We start from the raw sequence: 21,579 nt of genomic DNA, 5'->3' as shown, positions 1-21,579 counted from the left end.
ATCAGGGCTGAGTTTGAGGCCAAGCAAAAGGAGCTGGATTTGAGAATAAAAGGGAAAAGCCAGCAAGGGGGAGGGGCCCATGGTGAAGGGAAGCCCTCAGACATGAAACCAAGACCTCAGATTTTGGAGGGAAAACCAAAACAAGATGAGAGAGAATCAAAGTACACCAGAAAATGCTATTTCTGTCAGGGAAAGGGTCATCTAATCTCAGAGTGTGAGAAATTAAAGCAGCTAAAAGGAATGGTGCCTCAGAATTCTAGTGGGACCAAGCCAAAAGCTGTGTTCTGTGTCCAGCAAGAGCAAGGCTCAGTGTCACAGAGGGAGCCTGTTGCCATGGCTACTCAGTCTGGAACAGCTACCTATGCTGAGCAGGCTGAGGAAAATGGTCCTCTTGTGGAGGTAAAGCGCTGCTTGCTGATAAAAACAGATTCTCAGTTGTTTGAGACAGCCGGGGTGGACGTAGGAATACTTGACCGTCAGTATAGGGGGCTGCGGGACACTTGTTCCCAGGTGACCCTGTGCCATCCCGATATCATTCCCCGGGAGTTTATAATCCCAAATGAGAGCATAAAGGTAGCAGGTATTGAGGGGCAGGTAATCTCTCTGCCAGTAGCAGAGGTACCTGTCAACTTTCAAGGCTGGAGGGGAGATTGGCGGATAGCGATTTCATCTACTCTGCCAGCAGCCGTGCTCGTGGGAAATGACCTGGCTGAACATGTGAAAAGGGTGCTAGTGATTACACGCTCACAAGCCACCACGGGGACAGTTCAGGGGGGTAATGATGAGCCAGAGGCGGAAGCAGAGGGGAGTTCAGAAGCTGTGGTGGAAACCTTAACCACAGACAGCAGATTTGGACAGGAGCAAAAGGCAGACGCCACTCTCCAAAAGTGTTTTGAACAGGTGACTGACGCCCAGCTAACACCTGAAACCCCAGTGAGATTTCTGGAGAAAAAGGGGATTTTATATAGAGAAACCCTGAGGAATATCTCAAAAGGGGGAGATGGGATCAGAAGTCAGCTGGTGGTACCTGAAAAGTATCGCCCCATGATCTTACAAAGGGGTCACTCTGACATGTTTGCTGCACACTTAGGGGTGAAAGGGCCCCTTGACTTGATCAAACAAAATTGGGAGCAGATCACCCAGGATGACCCACAAGACGTTGTGACATACATAGACACCTTGATGAATGACCTAAGGAGAAATCTAGAGCTGGCAGCAGAAAACCTGCAAGCTCAGAAGGTCAGACAGAAAACATGGTATGACCACAAAGCTAGAGAGAGACACTTTGACCCAGGGGAGGAAGTGCTTTGGCTTAGGCCCTGCAGAGAGAACAAACTGCAGCTCAAATGGGCAGGACCATATAGGGTCATTTCCAAGATGTCAGACCTGAACTACCTAATAGAGCAAGAGGAGAACCAAGCAAGGAGGGTGGTTCATGTGAATGCCCTAAAACCCTACTACAGAAGGGAACAGAGGGTTTTATTCGCGATAAAAGCAGCTGAGAGTGAGGAAGCTGAGTTACCCTTCTGGGAGGGTAGAGGGGAAGTAAAATACAACCCAGAGGAGGTAAAGATCAGTCCTGCACTCACCCAAGACCAGCAGCAAGAACTAAAAATGCTGCATAGTAAATATCAACAGGTGTTTTCCAACAAGCCGGGGATAGTGAAGGGAGTGAGGCATCGGATCCACACAGGGGATGCACCCCCGCAGGCAGTATCCCCATACCGAGTAACGGGACCCTATAGGGACAAGGTGCGGAAGGAGCTGGACGAGATGCTTAGGGAGAACATAATCGTCCCCTCTTCTAGTCCTTGGTCCTCTCCAATAGTCCTTGTGGACAAGCCTGATGGGAGCATTAGGTTTTGTGTTGATTACAGGAAATTAAACCGTGTAACCACTCCTGATGCCTACCCAATGCCCAGGCTAGACAACCTGATTGAAACCATAGGGGGTTGTCGGTTCATCTCATCATTGGACCTGGTAAAGGGATATTGGCAATTAAGAATTGATCCCAGGGATCAAGAAAAAACTGCCTTTTGCAGCCCTTTTGGTCTCTATGAATTTCGAGTCCTGAGCTTTGGTCTCAGAAATGCACCAGCCACATTCCAAAGGCTGATGGACCAGACCTTGGCAGGGCTCAGTGACTTTACAGTGGCCTACATTGATGACATAGGGATCTTCAGTAATACCTGGGAAGATCACCTGATACACCTGGAGTTAGTGCTGCAGAGGTTAAGTGCAGCAGGGCTAACAGTAAAGGCCAGCAAGTGTCAGCTGGGTAGCCCAGAAATAAAATACTTGGGTCACATGGTAGGGGGAGGAATGATAAAACCCCTGGAGGCCAAAATAGAAGCTGTTCGTGATTGGCCTAGACCCAACACCAAGAAAAAGGTCAAATCATTTCTTGGGTTGGTGGGCTACTACAGAAAGTTCATCCCGAGGTTTAGCGAGATTGCGGCTCCGCTGACCGATCTGACGAGGAAGAGGGCTGATGACCGCATCCCGTGGACCAGCGACTGTGAGGCGGCGTTCCAGAGGTTGAAGGAGGCGTTAATCAACTATCCTGTCCTGCGTGCTCCAGACTTCGACCGGGAGTTTATCATCTACACCGACGCGTCTAACAGCGGGGTAGGAGCAGTTCTGTGCCAGGAGGATGAGAATGGTGACCAACATCCGGTGTCCTACCTGAGTAGGAAACTTCAAAAAGGTGAGAGACATTTGGCAACCGTGGAGAAGGAGTGTTTGGCCATAGTCTACGCGATCCAGAAGGCCAAGCCTTACATCTGGGGAAGACATTTTATTCTGTGTACTGACCATTCACCATTGCAATGGTTAAAGACAATGAAAAGCCACCATAGCAAACTTATGAGGTGGGCTTTGAACTTACAGGACTATGACTTTGAAGTGAAGGTGGTCAGAGGGTCAGTGAACTGTGTTGCTGACGCCTTATCAAGAAGACCTGAAGACTGAAGACGGCGAAAGAACATGGACTATATGTATATAATGAAGACAAAAAGTTAAAATGTACCTGGTTTTAAATTGGTTTGTATTAATAAAGGTAAAATTGATGTAATGCATATGGTAAATGTTTGAAATGCCTATTTGCTATGTTTAACTTGGAGTGTAAGTATATGTAAGTATTATTTGGTATGTATTACTGTTGTTGTGTATTTTATACAGGTTGTTTTTTGGTGAAAAGCACTTTTAGCTTTCCCCCTACAAAACAACTTTTAAAGAGGGGAGGTGTTACATAACAGCACTGATGTTACCTGTCTGTCATGGGTTTGGAGGGAAAGTTCCATCCTATGGGGAGTGGAAGGCGGGACATCAGGAGGAGGGGCTGTACTGTATAAATATGTGATGCCTGTGTGGTGAAGAGATGATGCTGAGACAGACTGTGAGACACTGGGTTGGGACGAAGCAGCAGCTGGGGAAGAAGAAGCTGTTGTGGGAGTCTGGGTGTCTGACAGGGTACTACTGTGTGTCAGAGTACCAACCTGAAAGGTTCAGGGGTCTGTGGGTTAGCCAGAACTGATGGGTTCAGGGTCTGTGCTTTAAGTTAAAGGTTCTAGGTGAACCAAACTGTATGCTTGTGTGTGTGAGAATAAGCCACGTTACTTTATTTTATTCACCTGATTGTTTTATTTACCCTGTTTGTATTTAAAATAAACCTAATTCTTTTATTGTTTAAAAATCCATCCCTGGTCTGTGTGACTTTTTATAGGGAATGGTTGGTGGCAGCTTAGTGTAACTGTGTGGCAGATCCCAGTAGGTCTGGGTTTGTCACACTTGGGTCCCCTTTTGGGAGAAGCAGGATAGAAATCAAGCAAATAAATGTATATTGTTACTTTTATTACAGTTACTACGGTACTTTTAATTGTAATAATTATATATAAATTTAGTTTCCAACAGGCAGAATCTGCTGTCCGTTATAGACAAAAAAGAGTAAAATTGGTATCTTGGCGAAACCAGATAGCCAGGCTGTGGACAAACAGCATACAAACATGAAGGGAGGCCACACTGTGCTTTGTAAAACAAGCTGAAAAGCAACTTGGAACAGCTCATACTCTGTGACTGGCCTAAAAACACAATTAGGTAGGTCATAATTTCTTTATCATGATTTAATGAGATGTGCTTCCAGCTAGGAGCATACCCGATAAGACCTAGTTAGTACTTGGACAGGGAATCTCATACCACTGGGCCCTGTATGAGAAGAGCCAGCCTCCAAAAAGGTCAGGGAAAGCCTCATCCCTGAAAACCCCAAAAGCTGCTGGCAGTCAACACTGACTGTGCTGGGCTAGATAGACCAATGGTCTGAGTTAAGTCAAGCAGATTCCTGTGTTCCTAAGGTGTGTTTAGGATTGGCTTGGAAGCCTAAGTGAAACATGCTCCTCCTGTTTGTGCTCATCCCTGGTGACTTGATTCTGATGCAGAAAGGTGACACCTCATCCTGCCACTGGAGGATGAAACACCCTCCCTTTTGTAGGAGTTTGAGGCATCAGTATGTCTCACATACTATATTGTGCACTGTAGTGTATTTTATTTTAGATACTTTGCACACATTATTATTCTTTAAATCTGGGCCAAATCCAACATAAAGCTACTAGAGTACCATTGGATACTTCCCTATATACTGTATTATAAACTCGGATTATAAACATTATTGGGATAAGTTATCCTGTGATCATTCCTTACATTCAAGAAACTACCAAACTAATATAAAATGTAAAAACTCTGGAACATCGTCAAAGACTGTAGCTTGCAGTTATTAAGGCAAAGAATCATCAGCCACAGTTATGGCATTAATCGCATCATTTAACTGTCTTTTGCATGGAGATCCTAGGCAAATTCTATTTAAATAAGTAAACTGGATCTTGTGCACCTTAGTGCAGTGTATACGCCTAAAATGGTGCAAATGGGCAGCTGGTTTTAAAAGTATCTTCCAAATACAGTAATATGCATTGTGTTAAGAAAATTGCCTGGGGACAGGAAGTAGTTACCTCCAGGCAATGGTTTCATTCAAAGTTTTAGGAGCGTGAATAGCCATGAGGATTTGCTTTGTCCTTTTCCCTTGTACTCCCTTACATTCTAGACCCAAAGGCTTTGCCTTTGCCAATGAACATTCTTGGGGTTTGATAGCATCTTTTTGTCATGTTACTAAACATTCAGGGACACAGTACGGCCAGAGGGCCCATCCTGCATTGTAAGTAGCTTTAATAAAAGAAAGGTAATGTGAGCTAGATTGTTACTGTTGAGGTAAGAAGTGCATCACACGTTTTTTCTCAGTACTCCGCCCAGCTCAGCCCATAATATGAATAAAAAACAGAACTAAAAAAAAAATACAATTAGTTACAATATTAAGACACAATGAAGCAGATTATATGATGGAAACAACAGAATTAAATGCAGTTTAAAAGCACATTCAAAATAAAGTCTTCTCCCCAGTTAAAAGCCCCTTCCTTGATGGGCTACTAGTTGCCAAAAGGCTGCTTGAATAAAAATGATTGTGCTTGCCCCTGAGAAACACAACAAGGAAGGAAGCCAATCTAGCATCCTTTGGAACGGGTCAGGGAACTTTTTTACCTTTTACCCCCTAAAAAATTTATATACACCGACATTACCCCCTTCATTTGAAAGGAAGGATCTCAGTCACGTGTGGCCAATCGAGCGCCACCACCGAAGCCTTGCTGCTCATGCCCGAACCACCGCTGCCTGGTGGGACCGCACTCAGTCCTTGGCCCCGCAAGGGCAGCTCCCTTTCTCTGCCGGCAGGTGGCTCCTGGGTGGCCATCGAAGAGGAGCAAGTCACTCACCCACCGGGGGTGCCCAATTCCGCCTCCCGCTCTGGCACCGGTGGCTGCTCGCCGGGGGAGTGGCCGCGTCGGGCCTCAGCGTCAGGGCTCCCACGGGCCTCGCTGTCAAAGCGCCGCAACAGCTGCCACATGGAGGGCGAGAGGCTCCGCCAGGCCTGACTGGCCAGTGCAGAGGTGCCACCGAAGGAAGCAGCACAGCCGGGCGAGCGCCGCTGCCACCCAACGGGCACCTCTGGGAACGGGGACAGGGCATGGGTTGGCCCCCCTCCACGGCGATCGACCTCTCCAGGCACTGGAAGGGGAGGCTCCTCCTGGCTGGGCCCCTTGGCCACTCGCCCTGGCCTTGCCCTCTGCCATGGCTGGCGCTGCCGCTTCCGCCTCAGCTGCCGTACACCGCCGACTGGGGCCCGTTGCCGGCCACCATCTGCTGTGGCTCAGTTGCAGCCGGGCCGGAGAAGGGGGCTGGAAGGGGGTGATCAGGCAGCCAGGAACCCCCCCCCCCGGGCAGAAGAGGAGGAGGAGGAGGGAAGGGAGTTAGGGTCACATCCTCATTACCCCCAGGATTTTCATTTTTACCCCTTTTGGGGTAATTTACCCTTGTTCCCTAACCACTGCTTTGGAATGATTATTACTATTGTGCACTTTCAACTCAGTTCTGACATATGGCAGCTCTTTCCAAGGTCTAGGTATAAAGCTATCAGAACTGGTTTACCAGTTCCTCCTCCTGGCGTCATTCTGAGAGTTCCAAAGGAGCTATATGGGAACCGCCACCAATAAGCCTACTCTGGTATCATTCTCCTGTCAGCTGAGCAAAGAATAGGAGTGAGTTTCAAAGTCACATTTAGTATAGGAGCACGTCATTGCATGTTGCTTAAGCTACAAGTAAACTGGCCAGATAGCTCAGTGAGTTGGAACACCTGGCTGTGGAGCCCAAGGTCGGGAGTTTAATTCCTCCCTGAGCCCAGTATGTAAAGAGCCAACCTCTGTGGGTTTGGGGGAAACTATACAGTGTCATGAGAAGAGAAGACTCCCTGGAAAAGATGCTGATGTTAGGAAAGTGTGAAGGCAGGAGGAGAAGGGGATGACAGAAGACGAGATGGCTGGGCGGTGTCATCGAAGCTACCAACATGAATTTGACCCAACTCCGGGAGGCAGTGGAAGACAGGAGGGCCTGGGGTGCTCTGGTCCATGGGGTCATGAAGAGTTGGACACAACTAAATGACTAAACAACAACAATAGAGTGTGAGGGTACCCCCAGAAGGAAGGAGTGGTAAACCACTTCTGAGTACTCTGTACTTAGGAAACCCCAGAAATGTAAGCTGGAATCAACATGGAATCATAACAATATAATAACAAATACCGTACTTTATGCACAGTAGTCAAGATACTGGCTGGCTACTATGTGCTCCTTTCAAGTTAATTTGGTCCCTTGGAACACCCACCATGCATTATCAGATCCATATTGATTTTACTCCTCCTACACACAGCCCACATATTGACTCTCAGTAAGCTAAGATTTATTTTATTTCTGTATTTCCTTTGGCTCCTTGACAGCCATTTCATAGTCAAGAAACCATTCCAAAGCTTTTCATCATGAACAAAACCATCATGCCTACAATAATAAATACTGCAATCCTCGTTCTTGAAGGACATGCTCCTTTTTATCAGGGTCTCACCTCATCTGATGGATTTTCTTTCATTCCCAGGTAATTCTTGTTCCAAGACAGCACTGTTGTCAGGCAATTTACAGGCACAAAAGATTACATGTTGGTCTCTAGCCTTCAGTGTTTCAAGTGCCCACACACATATTGCAGAATCTGCACTATTGTTTCGGCTCCCATCTCAGTCCCAACCCATTGTAGCTTTTCAGGCTTCAGCAGAAAAGCTGCGGCAACTGAACCATCAGAAGGGCACTGTGTGCAAGGTCTTCCTTGCAGAACAGCCTGCTCTGTTATGGAGTATATCAGCCTTTGCGATTCTGTTCCATCTCTTGTAATCACACTTTGGTTGCTATGGTAAGAGGCTATTATACAGCCCTGGCCTGGTCCAGAAGCCTTGAGAATAACTGGTGTGTGGGTAATTTCACTTCCAGTTGTCCTTCATCGTGGTTTATTAAAGGAACAAATAACTCAAGGGTGCATTGGCTGTAAGAGATTAGGATTAGTAGTTTCTTCCACTGGCAGAAGCCCCTTATGCCAAGAGGAATGCCCTTGCACTGGCACAACCCTTTCTCTCGGCAGGACTTTCCCACAAACTAAGACTTAACAGGAGAAGAGTTCCCGCCATCCCTGGAAATAGGGGAGTTGAAACAAGAGAAGAGCCTCCTTTCCAAACAAACCTTTTTCAGCCCAGGGACACAGTTCTACAGTGACACAAAGCTAGGCCAAGAGGGGAAGTAGCCTTCAAATAATTTCAGTTTAGCCTAGCCTGGGAGGAGCGGAGAGATTCAGAATAATTTCAGCTGACTTAATCTCACCTACGTTGGCCTTCAGCTGTCTTGGCTAGTTAGGATTCCGCTCTAACATGGCAAGCAGTACCAAATAGACATGGCAGAGTTGGGGGGGGGGGATGAGTATGTTAATCATGCTTCCATTTTGCATGACTAAACCTGGTACTGGTAACTGCTCTCAGTCCAGCAGCGCCCCCTGCAGATGTGTCAGTGCATGACCACCCTCAAGGCCTGTGCATGCTGTTCAGTTTTCTTATTTTCAGGTGCCACAAACCCATTGCACTGGGCTTTGAAAAGACAGTGGGAATGAAAATAAAGAACAGATCAATACAGATAACATGTATACTAGTAACAGTAACAATGATAACCACAAATTAGATTCCTATTGTTACTGCCCGGTGTAAGCTAACATTTTCTTATAGCTACCGTATGCTGAGACGCTGTTACGAAAATAACTTTCAGTCAGTAATCACTAACCAGGCCAAGGAGTTAAACATTCTCGTTTTTTTACTTGGGGAAAGCTTGGAATATCTACTTTTAATTGCCTGTACCGCTCAGAATCTCCCAACCACCATGGGCACTGGGAGTTGTGTGGGAACATTTGCAAGCCCTGAATTCAAGTCAGTAAAATGTGGCCTGGCAACTTGCAAAATTTTAAAGGGATTCTGCCAAGGCCCTTCCCTCAGTCCGTTCCCCCAGCACACTTACATGCAAGAAAAGGCCTTTGCAGTGGTTGCTCCTAGACTGTGAAATGTACTCCCCTGAGAAACCTGATCAGTCCCCTCTCTTTACCTGCTTGTAAAGGAAGCGAGTAGACCTTCCTTTATAGGCAGGTTTTTAAGTGATTTGGACAATGAGGTGCAGGATTAGGAATGCTGCATTCATTAAATTCAAGGAGATGTGCAATTTTTGAAAATTTATTTAGCACTGTACTAAATAAATAAATGTGAGGGGTCCTCCAACACACATTCCATTTTTTGTGGGAATGCTCTGCGCTGTTTCTTCTAAAATGTAACTACTGTAAAATGTAATCTACTTCTATAGAGGATGTAAAGGGCCTTCCAAACTGCTTCACCACAGACATATTCCTGAAAACCACATGTTTTAAAACTAATGTTGTTTAGATATCAATGTGACAATGTAAGCACTCTCATCATACAAAAGAATATTTTGAGAGAAGTGTGACGAAGTCTGTCCGCATATTCTGAGAACACAGGTCATGGAGCAAAATAGTCAAGAGGCATAGCGTTGAAATCAAATGCATATGTTGGAGAGAGAGCACAGACGTTCTCCCTTGTGCTGCAAAATGTCTGAGAAGGCTGAAGGCTGGCAGAGGAAAAAGACGTCTGCTCTGGTCTTGCCTTCAAAGAAATGCAACAATATATGCCTAACTTACAGATCTGTGGGGAAGAATGTTCAGAAATGGAGACAGAATCATGCTGAATGAAGAGTGCAGCAGCACAGAGAAGAAAGGGTTAGCCTGATTCTCTATGGTATGTATTAAAATTAGTCGCTCATGAACACGCACTGCACAGTCAAAATGTTTTAAAGCCACAACTGAGGCAGCTATTGAAACGGCGAGCTGCTCAAGTCCATGATGAATGGTTCTGCCTTGCACAGCAGTGAGCATCAAATCAGTATTTAAATGCATGTTCAGCACAGAGAGCTGCGTATGCTGGGAGGGACGGAGGGAGGGAGGGAAATCCCAGCAGCCGTATGCCACAGTTGGCAGTGGCTGGCAGGGACACCCTGATTCTGTTCAGCAGCAGCTGTGGTACAAATCCCTACACACACTCGAGGCAGCTGTATTGTCAGAAATAAACTTTGTAGCTAATAAATGGAGAAGATCTGCCCCATTTTGCCCTGCATGTTCGTTACTTACTGCAATCCCCCCTAAATAGAGCATGGCTGCAATAAGACCTCCCTGTTCATTCTGTTACACTGATTCCTTTTAATAGCATTATTACCAATCTTGGTACCACCCAAGGAGTACATTTTAAGTGTGCTCGTCCATCATTTAGAAGAGGACTCATTTGAAGTGTTTTGTTCTTTAAATGCCTTCAGAATTAAAGAGAAGGATGTTTAAAACTCATAAGCCTTTCTTGAATTCCTTATGTGCAATGAATGGCAAATGATTAACACTAGGGTTTTCCTATGCACAGCGGGACTGAAAATTAGAGGTTATGTTGCCCACTGTGGAAAGATTATGGCATTGTTCTCCAGAACAAGATAATAAGAGCAGAACTTACACCTGTTTTCAGCTGTTGCTCATACAACAGCATTACAGCTGTGAGATGGCGCTCTGGTGTGATAAATTTCAGGTGATACCCAATGTGAGGTTTTGTTGTTATATGACATCACATAACAGTGATTTATGCTGACCCTATATTTTAATTGCTTCCAAAAAGTTCTGTTGTTAAACTGTCTTGTTCAGCCCAAGCTCAAGGGCATAACTTCCTTTATTGAATCAATCTATCGCTCCTTTGGTCTTCCTCTTTTTATATTGCCTTCAACTGTTCTCAGAATTATTGCCTTTTCCCATGAGGCAAGAACCCCACATTTTCAGATAACCCACAGTGATCTTTTTACTGAAATGCATGTTTGTTTTAATGTGTGGATGGCAGTGGCAGCCACTGAGAAGTGTATTGGCGGCAGCAGTGGTGGGTGGGGTGAGGTGTGTCTCCCCGAGTATCAAAGATGCACTCCCACCATCCAGCTGCCCACCAAGCAATCCCAGCTAATGACAGAAGAAGTCCTGCAGAGGCTTAAAACAGTGCATATTGGGCACCATTTTAAACTGCAGTAAGGCTTGCATAATGTGAAGCATCAAAAGTTGCTTTATGTCCCCCCGTTTTTATTTTCAGGGGTGTAGTTGCAGCCAGGGTCTTGTTTTCTCACACTGTAAAATTACAAATATTGGCATTGACCACTGGATGCTTTACACTGCCAGGAGTACAACAACAAGCCACACTTTGCTGAATAAAGTCTAATGAACTGTCCAACATCTTTTGGAGCAGTTTAAGCAATGGCTCATGCAGTCGGGTTTTACAAGGTCTTGCGCAAACAGCATTCAAGCACTGGCTTTGTCATTTTTACAAAGCTAAAAAGTAGGTGGAATACACCATGGAATGTGAGCTGTCCTCAGCCTCAGTACAATATACTGGCTCTTGCTGCTGTTTTAAGCTATCCGGGTCAGATGATCCCCAAAAAGTGTAAGAGCAACAAAGTAAATGTTAACAATCCAAAAGGCAAGAAATGTGAGTTCTTAGAAATATGGAGCTCTGAGCACAATGAGGTCAAATGTCATTAAGTGCAAAAAGCGAGCTGTTACTATTCTGTGAAGACCTTATTGCAGACTGTGCTTTTTGCTTTTCAATGACATTTGGTTCCATTTTTTGGTTTGTTTTCTTTATACCCATCTGTGCCTATATATGCCTGCCAACTCACTTCATACATCTGATGAAATGGCCTCTAGTCTACAAAGTGCTTTTAAATTGTTTTTGCTTCAGAAGACTAACACGGCTGATCCTCTGGCAATAAACTCCATTTATTTTTCACAGCTAGTTCATGATTTTACTATTCCAGTCAAGATGGGTAAGCTATACCAAACTGAGAGGCAAACATGGGCAGGATCATTTGCTCTTAATCCTTCGGTAAATAAAACTGAAGTAGGATTAAGCTAGAAAAGAAAACAAACCTTTTGTTTGATTATCATGCAGTTGTGCTTTGATACTACATGGTGGCTCACAGTCAACCTGGCAAAATAACTTTTTCTCAGTACCTCTCTCCAGAAATTGTTTCTGGCACTTTGGATGCAGCTGAAACTTTTGCAGTTAATTTATATAGTGCTATTAGTGCAATTAATGTACAGTAGATACTTTGATTTACCTTGGAGTTTTTTGTAGGTGTTCTAGCGTTGTGCAATTAATCTTTAAACAGTTTGATTGACAGCTGTTACAGTTCTGGAAAATCCTACTTCACACTCCATATGTACAGAGTTTCAAGTACCAGCTTTTTTACTCAGTCCTTTATCTTATGGATAAGCAGCAATAGAGATGTGGGGAAATTTGTGGCTAGAAGAACAGTTTTTAAAAAAAAGTTTGTTGCCCTAGTTAACACAACACAAGGAATATCCAACACCTTCATAATCTGTTTTGTGTTTTCTGAGGCACCTCACTAACTACTTCTGGGAACAGAATGGACAACTAGATGTATCGGGCAGTGTACTCTGTATATACACAGGCCAGCTCAGTGAAGCAATTCTTGTGGTATATACTTTTAATGTTATTTTATGGTCAATTCATTTTCTTTGACTTCTCCCTTCCCCCCCCCGTCTTTTTCTTTCTTTCCTTTTATGATTTGTCCACATTTAAAAAGGGAAAGAAGGCAGGAGGAAGAGTGCCTTCTGCACTGTCTAGCTGCTGAAAGCACTTCTTCTGGTTTGCACTAAATTATTTTTATTTTATTCTTTTCTATTTATTGGATATCTAAGGTCTGTATTATTTTAATTTTGTCTCAAGCCTGACAATAACTTAATGGTGTCAAGGAGAGGGACAGTGTTACAGTTCACATTAGTGTAAGTTTGCTGCCATCTGTCGGCCATAGAACAAAACACAGGCGAAGAGCATAATTTGTTTTTTTGCCAACATTTCCTATTTAGCTATTACATTATACCTGCTATAGTAGCAGCTATCACTGGGAGAAGAGCCAGTTGAGAGAGATTACCAATAACCACCCAGAGAGCGGCATCAACATGTGAACCAACACAGGCTTGGTATCTCCTTTCTGTCATACTTTTAAAACCAGTTTGTAGCCTACAAGTACAAGGGTGGTATATATATTTATTCATTTATTTATATTCATTCATTCATTACTTTACATTACATCAGTGGTGTCGAACTGTGGCCCTCCAGATGTTCTTGGCCTTCAACTCCCAGAAGCCTTCACCACCACCTCTGCTGGCCAGGATTTCTGGGAGTTGAAGGCCAAGAACATCTGGAGGGCCACAGTTCGACACCACTGCATTACATTAATATGTTCCATTTCCCCCAGAATTGGCACCCAAGGGGGCTTACAGAACAGTATGAATCAAAAGCAGCTTAAAATAAAACAAAAGGAAACGCAGGAAACAGAAAGAAGCCTGTCTTAGCAAGAAGCTCCAGAGTCCAGGTGTGGTCACTGAGAAATCCTTCCCTCAAATCCCCACTAGAACATAGTTGGACTAATGACCTAGGAGACTTGGGTTCAAGCCTCTGCTGGGCCATGGAAACTTACAGGGGAATGGCAATGGTAAAAGAATGTGGAAATGTGGTTTCCTGAACAAATGCACTCTTGTCTGACACCTTTGTTTCTAGGAAACCATTCTATCTCTCCACATTCTGTCCTTCTTGTTCACAATACAATCAAATGCTGAGGCACAACCCATAGTTTCTCATCCACACGGTCAACAGCTCTGCTGTAGTCTATGAAGAACAGACATCTTCTGAAACTCTTTGGTGCACTCCAGTAACCAGGGAATATTTGGAACATGATCTTGAGTGCCTCTTCCTTTTCAAAATCCAGCTTGAACTTGAGGCATTTCTCACTCCATATAAGGTAAAAGCCTTTGTTGCAACAAAAGATCCCAGAATTGCCCAATATTTTATTTTTTTAAGTAACTTTGTATTTTTTAAAGCAACTTTCCCAAGATATGCTCTTGGTAGGAAGCAAAACTATTGCATTTGAAAGAACAATTAAGCATAATTAAAAATCTGATGTCTAGATTACCCTGCAATTAAAGATTAATGACTGCATGTTCATTATGCCTAATGAGAAATGATTTCCTGGTGAGGTTATCCCTGGCTTGCTGTATTTTATTCAGGTCAGCTCAAGCAGAACAAACGAAGTACTGAAAAGGACAAAAAGATCATCAGCCTGAAGGTCAGTCAGGGACAATGCCATAGACCAGCTCTGGGAGCATGTGAAACAATGTAAGGGCTAGAAAAAAAAAACCCTGCACATTTGTGAAGTGTTTTCCCTTACCCTTAAGTACCACAGCCATTTTCAGAAATTAATTATGCAGAAGAAGAATGAGGATGCTGGAATATTTCAGCAGCTCATTCTGTCCTCAGCCTACCATTCATCATGTGCAGTGAATGCTTGCATGTACAGTATTATATAAGGCATTAGGGATGTGCAGAAGCCCCCTCAAGTTCTTCTGCTTGTGAATAAAGAGCAACAGGTACAGGCTGACCTGCAGTGCGCCATTAAGGAGCATTCCAACCCACTCTGTCATCAGGTTTGTGATATTATCTGTATGTTTCCAGATGGGTCTCTCTTTTTTTTAAATTGTTTGCTTTTAGTCATAAATCTCATGAGAGGGAATGCAAAGAGCCATGATTCCAGCTGTGTGTGACCTATCCACTCAAAGCCCGTACAACAGCCATCCTTCCCCAGTCACACAAACTCTGAAGCATAACAGTGTATAATATTTCAGTAGAGTTTAGTGAGGTCAGCTGAGTGAAAGAAGAAAAAATATTCTAGGTTGCAAAAGGGCTGCCTAAATCATGATACAACGCTTTCTCATTGCCCTATTGCTCCTCAAAGCAAAGCAAAGCATGCTGCGTATATACTGCACCATAATGCTTCAAGCACTCTCTGGGCGGTTTACAAGTTAATTATGCAGACTACACATTGCACACATCCCCAGCAAGCTGTGTACTCATTTTACTGAAAGGCTAGAAGGCTGAGTCAACCTTGAGCCGGCTACCTGGGATTGAACCTCAGGTCATGAGCACAGTTTTGGCTGCAGTACAGCAGTTTAACCACTGTGCCAGAAGGCTCTGCCAAGCTCTCAACATGGTTTGGGGAGTGGCTACAAGGAGATATAGTGGTGCCTTGCTTAACGAGCACACCGTTTAACAACCAATCCACATAGCGATGCGTTTTTTGCGATTGCTAATGCGATCGCATTGCAATGTTTTAGATAGGGAAAACATCGCATTGCGATGATCGGTAAGCATTTTGCTTACCAATCTTTGCATTGTGATGTTTTACAAACAGCTGATTGGCGGTTCCAAAATGGCCACCGGGTTGAGAAAATGGCCGCCTGCGGCGTTTTCGCGCCCTGCTCTCGCTTACCGGGTGGCGAAAATGGTGGCCGGATGGAGGATTCCCCGCATAGCGGTGAGTTTTTCCCCCATAGGAGTTTAAAGCGTTCCTATGGGTTCCCGCCCCGCATAGCGACGAATCCGGAAAGCGACAATCCTGGAACGGATTAACGTCGCTATGTGGGGCACCACTGTATACAGGGGCAGCTACTTCAGTCAGAGTTCTCCTTGGCGTTCGGAGTTTCCCAGGCAGAACTCATGCTTCATTGAGAAGTTCAGCTACTATTCCCCTTCCCTTCTGGCACCAGGAACTCAGTTTCATGCATTAGCTTCCATTTCCCCTTTCTTCAAATCAAATTGTTGCCTGTCTTCTTAATCCTACAGATGCCAACTACAAGGGATCCATTTTGGGGTGGGGGGAGCAGCAGCTCTATACTCCACCTTGCAGATGCTTCAGAATCACTAAAATATCCCTTATTTAATCTGTTGGTTGCATATTTTTCTAAAGAGACTGCACATGCTTTTAAATCATATGTATAGATAATCCCTGTAATACTATAAGAAGCATGCTAGCTGGGACAGTGGCTTCCCAAAGATAGTTTAGGCTTATTCGGGGAACAAAATGCTGGATCACAGAGACTTTTGATCTGATCCGGCAGAGCGGGTCTTTGCTTATGTTCATATGGAATTATACGCACGTGTAGGGTTGTTTCACATAGCAAAACCGACATACCTACAACACAGCTAGATTTTGATGCTACAATGCTGTTCACCTGCCAAGACCCATTCTTCCTTGATTGAATGATCATCTGTAAAGGGCTTTAGACCTTTCCTTCCTAACAAGTTTAGAGAAAATGTTTCTAAATCGGAATTAGGAGTTCAAATTTTAGAAATTCATCTGCAACAGACCAGATAAAGAAAGCACAAAAATTGGCAGTATTCACCTGCTTTCCTATATATTCTCAGGTATTTGCAAAGCTTGGGAATTTATTTTTCAAAAAGGGCTCATCATTCTCATTGCTCATTATTATTAGTCATCGATCCTTGCCATTATTTGTTATCTAAATATTCCTCTTATCCATCATTTACCTGTTCCTTTTTAGTTCCTTTTGAAGGGAGGTAAATCCATCTAAAAAGTAAGAAAATGCTTTACATCATGAAGAAGTGCCCTCAAAATGCACCCCAAGGGATTTCTGACTAAAAGGAAACCAGAAAAAATGACAAGTAAATGTTACTCATTTCAGGACAAAGTAATTATGTTAGTCATTACATTTCTGCATGAAAGGAACATTGTTATCCCCTCTTATACCCCAAGGTGGTGCCCTGAAGATGGCATTCACACTTGTGAGTTCTGAACATTGCAACAATTTGTTCAAAATCTTACTCACATACCTGCTTGGTTATTCTTTTCTCCTCTGTTACTCACACGAAACTACACATCTTTAAGATTTTGGAAACGCTTCATTGTTAGAAAATGATGTAAGGTGTTTTTTTCCCCCCACACATTAACAGTGCAATCCCCTGCATGTTTACTCAGAAGAAAATTCCACTGGATTCAGTAGGCTTCCTTCCACATTAGACTAACTGTGTTTACAGCCTAAGGCTGTGATGGAACAAGTTTTGTTGCACTCCGTGAGGTTTACTTCTGAAGAAATATGTTTAGCATTGCACTTTATGTACTGGAACTAATCAAGTACACTAGCATCGAACATTACATTTTGAAAATCAATTTTTTAACTGGAAAATTGGATGAAGAGAAGATGCAACTAGCAAGCATTTCTGTAATCTCTTTGAGAAAAATTGTCCGTATCTCTGGGAAAGAGATCTTTAATTTTGTTTCCATTCTGTGATGGCATGAAATTACTCTGTAAAACTCAAGCAACCATTATCTGAGCTTCATGACCTGAATACTGGCTTTGAATTCACTGTGTATCTCTCAGATTGCTGTGTGTCTGTATGGAAGCTTTTGTAAACAGCGTGCTTGTTTTCCCAAATGTAATTATTCCAGGTTTCCCCTTGTCCCCGAGGGCTTTCAGCAAACATGATCCTGCTTTGCACAGTTTCAGTCAGGTTAGCTGATACAAACAACTGTATCCAGAAGGCATTCATTCTGTTGCAGCAGAGATACAGCTTCCCAAAGTTCACATGGTAATGTCACAATTAGAGATGGGGACGGATATAAAAACAGATCTGTTTTTCTGATGAATATAGCCGATTTGTCATGTATTCATTGATCCACATTTGTAAAATTTTAAATCAGGATGAATATGGCTTGATGAATATTTCCTCGGTTTTATTCGTCGGTCCATTCATATTGGTCTATATTCGTTACCCCTTTGGGGGGGGCTCTCTGAGCTTGCTGGCGCCAATTCGAAGCTCTGGCCAATCAGGACAGAAATCCTGGATTGGCATGTCCAGCAGCCAATAGCGCAGCTGAAAGGTGTATCTACTTTTACAGACGCTTCATATAAGCTTTTACTGTCCAGCCATTCCCCACTTCTGTTCATGCTCTCCAGAGTGAGAACAGTTGCTTTTCTCTGGCCTGCTAGTGCTCTTGTGGTTTCGCTTTTGCGGCAGCAAAGCAAGGACTTATATTTTTCTTTTTCATCATCATTCATCAATCATCATCAACTTTAGTGGGAATTTGGGGAGGGATTTCAGGTAGCTTAGGCTACTTCTTTGGAAGAGCTTAATTTCATTTTAAATTCAGATCAATCAACCTTTTTTCCCCTGGAGGCTTGTGTGTGTGTATGCATCGTCCAGGGGGGAGTGTCGTTGTGTGACTGTGGAATCTCTTTTCCTTTACATTCAGTTTTCAAAAGTGTCTCTCAGGGAATTTGTTGGGTGGTTGGCTCCATCATTCCTTTTTCTACTAAAATGTCTGTCTGTCTGTCTGTCTGTCTGTCTCTCTCTCTCTCTCTCTCTCTCTGTGTGTGTGTGTGTGTGTGTGTGTGTGTGTGTCTAAGGATGATTATTCAGTTTTCAAAAGATCATTGTAGGGAGGCTTGTGTGTCTCAGGGAATTTGGGGGGTGGATGGCAGGGCTTTTCTTTTTGGACTTTTTTGGTTTCTCTGCCACAGTGGGTTGGGGGAAAAATTTCCTAATTAAATTATACTGAGTGGGGACAGCTTTGTTTAGGCAGGCAGGTCACATTTTAGTAAAAGAATTAAACCACCATCATTCTAAAAATAAAATTTATACACACTCTCTCTATTAGTTTCCTTCCTCAATCTCCATTGCATTATTTGTTGGTTTGTGAGGCAGACAGTAGAAAATGAAGGGATTTTTTCAGGGGCAGTCCAAGGGGAAGAAGGCTGTGAAGCTACGCAGGCTAGGTAGCAGCACCATCATCATGACCACCTCTACGATAACTAGTGCCACAGTCCCTCCTTCAGTGGCCTTGCAGGTAGGCATGGAACCAAAGCTTCCAGAGGTGCCAAAAGAACTGCTGCTCCTCTTCCTAGAGGAATCTGAGGAGTTACTGGTATCCGAAGATCCCCAGTCAGTGCCCCGATGGGGCCAAAACACCTGCTTTCTGGCTGCGAACTTCCTCAATGCCTGAGGGGGTAAAAAGTCAGTGATGTTGGCCATTTGAACAATTTCCTAATCCTGCAGCTCCTTCCACTTGGACTACATTCCAAAAGGTCTGTCTGCTCTGCCCCACCCAAAGCTTGTCTGGGCGTGGCCCCATTGCCCCATCGCCCAGCTTCAGATTGCAAAGCTGTTCTGTTTCCGACAGCTCTGCGGCCCCGTGGATTGACCGCTGTTAGTAGCACCGACCCTGTTCATCTGATGCTGCTGCTGGTGCTCTTGGAAGTTGCAAGCAACCTCAGTTGCCTCCTGGGGGCAAAAACCTTTCCTTTGCAGGCAAATCTGATGTTGCTGAAGAAGACCAGAGTCTGCTCTGTTGCCTTTTCCCTCAGTGCCTTGATGGGGCAAGACACGCCACTTTGCTGCTGTGAACTACCTCAGTGCCCGATGGGGCCAAAAAAGCCTGCTTTCCTGCTGCTAACTTCCTCAGTGCCCGACAGAGCCAAAAAGCCTGCTGTGCTGCCAAATACCTCCTTGCCTCCAGTCGTCCTGAGGGCAAACTCTACTTCACTGGCAAATGTAATGTTGTGCTGAGCTGAAGACAAACTCAATGGCTCATGCATGCCTCTGCCAAAGGGACCTCTCATTCTGCTGAGGCTAAATATAACTCCCTCAATGCCATGGGCTTCTGTGCTGTGTGGTAAACTCTCCTGGGGGGGACCCAATTTGTGGGTGAATAACTTGGAGGTCCGATACCCAATCTTCACCAAAGTAGGCAGGTGTGTTGGGGAAAGACATAGGAAGCTCTGTTGTGATTCTGGAGTCTCTAAGTACCTGCAGGGAGGTCCTCTTTGTGACTATATAACTCAGGGGGCATGATCCAATGTTCACTAAACTTTTAGGAGTTGTAGAAAATCATCTGAGGAAGCTTCCCTGCAAATTCGGTGTCTCTCGGTCATCGGGGGCCAGTCTTATAGCTGTTTAAAGTGCAGAGGAATCGACGATTCATCAGAGAATATTCATATATTCGTATCTGTTGATCCGTTAACCTTGACGAATAACAGATCAAAACAAACCACCAGTTTTAAATTGTTACTACTTTTATACTTTTAATTAGCATATATACTTTTAATTAGTATGTGTCAACCTGGTTTGGGTTGATCAGCCATACAGGGCTATTATTGTGGCATCTTTGGATCAAAGGAAAATAAGAATAAATTTCCAACCCAACACTGCTTGTAAGTCCTACATGGTTCTATAAATGAAGGGAATTAAGAACCAGTGTGATGGAGTGTACAGTATGTGTATTGGATTGGGATTTGGGAGGTCCATAAGCGGGTCAGAACAGTGCAGATAAGGTCAGTTGCATGAATGGGCAACCTCCAGAAGTCTTCGGGCTTCCTATACTGGCCCTAGTGTTGGAGGGTCACACCTACTCTTGTGACTCATCCCCAGAAAAAAAATTCTCACAAAAATACTGTTGATGCTATGGTTTTCTACTGAAAAGCCCTCTTGCACCCTCTAGTGGCCAAAAGGGGTCAAAAATGTTTTTGGGTTTGTGAGGGCCAGGTTGCTAGGGGACACTCAAAACTTGCCAGCGTTTTCCCTCACATATCCTGGACAGCACAGGAGGATTTTCTGACCAACTTTTCTAAAAGGAAGGTTTTAAAATTTTGTGTGTGCTGAGGATGCCTTTGGGCCACTTGGCACCCCAAACAGGACACTGCCTGTTCTATAAGTACCTCAGTCTTCACAACACCCCTGCAAAATGGACTCTCCTGAAAATAACTATCCCCCAACATCAACCAGAGAGATTAAAGCAGGGATTTCAACCCAGATCTGCTGTCTGGAGATCACGAGAGTTACCATCCAACACATTTTGATTGTATTCTTCCCATAAAAAAGGTCAGAATATTGTAAGTATTGCACGAGTAAGCCACCTCCAGAAGTCTTGGAAAGTTGTGTGGGGAACTCTGGAAGTTGTAGTCCAGAAATACAAAATCTGTGCACCTCTACTTGAAACTAAAATGCTGGTATGTGTATGGAAATTATGGAAAAACCCAGAGGGGAGCCAAAAATAGAAAAACATTGGTAGTTCCCAGTGCATAACCGTGGTTTTTGATAGGTCCAGAAACAAGTCTAGCTGGCAAACATAACACATGAAGTGGTCATAGCATGAGTTCCAATACCTCATAATATGAGGAAGTGAATGTTGAGCTCACATGGGAACAAATCTATTAGTCTTTAAGGGCTACAATATTTTGATATTTTCCTTTTATATATACAAAATTTGTTTACAAAATTATAGGTATATATATAAGCTGAAGCATACTCATTTTACTGGCATTAATCTCCTTCATTTGTCTGTCTTTTTGTTTACAAAATTAAAGGTATATATACCCCTTTAATTTTGTAAACAAAAAGACAGACAAATGAAGGAGATTAATGCCAGTAAACTGAGTATGCTTCAGCTTTTTAAAAAAAGAATGTTTAAAAGGCCCCACAAGTGGCAGGGCATATCAGCCACCTATAATCCAGGTGATCTCAACTGGCCCTTCTCCTAGGAATATTAAAAATGAACTGCACCAACTAGCATTCTGAAAAATTCAGAGATAAATAGATTTATTTTATTTGCTCTTTTACAAAAGCCAGTATGTGACCTTCGTACAATGCTATTTGAACCGCTCTTACTACAAAG

At 43.8% G+C, this 21,579-nt stretch overlaps 1 long non-coding RNA gene across 2 annotated transcripts in view; it reads left to right on the top strand.

Annotated features, from left to right (window-relative positions):
* The window catches only part of LOC144589267 (uncharacterized), a 40,357-nt gene that overhangs the window by 3,315 nt on the left and 15,463 nt on the right, over nt 1-21,579 (top strand). Inside the window, exon 2 of one of the 2 annotated variants that reach the window (XR_013545303.1) lies at nt 9,661-9,755. This is a non-coding gene — a long non-coding RNA (uncharacterized LOC144589267). Of the gene's footprint in view, nt 1-6,493; nt 9,756-21,579 lie in introns of both variants that reach the window. The other variant, XR_013545302.1, reaches the window with a different exon arrangement.

The sequence above is a fragment of the Pogona vitticeps genome, chromosome 4 (assembly GCF_051106095.1).
Source record: "Pogona vitticeps strain Pit_001003342236 chromosome 4, PviZW2.1, whole genome shotgun sequence".
Taxonomy (NCBI): Eukaryota; Metazoa; Chordata; class Lepidosauria; order Squamata; family Agamidae; genus Pogona; species Pogona vitticeps.
This window is presented reverse-complemented; position numbering and strand designations above follow the sequence as displayed.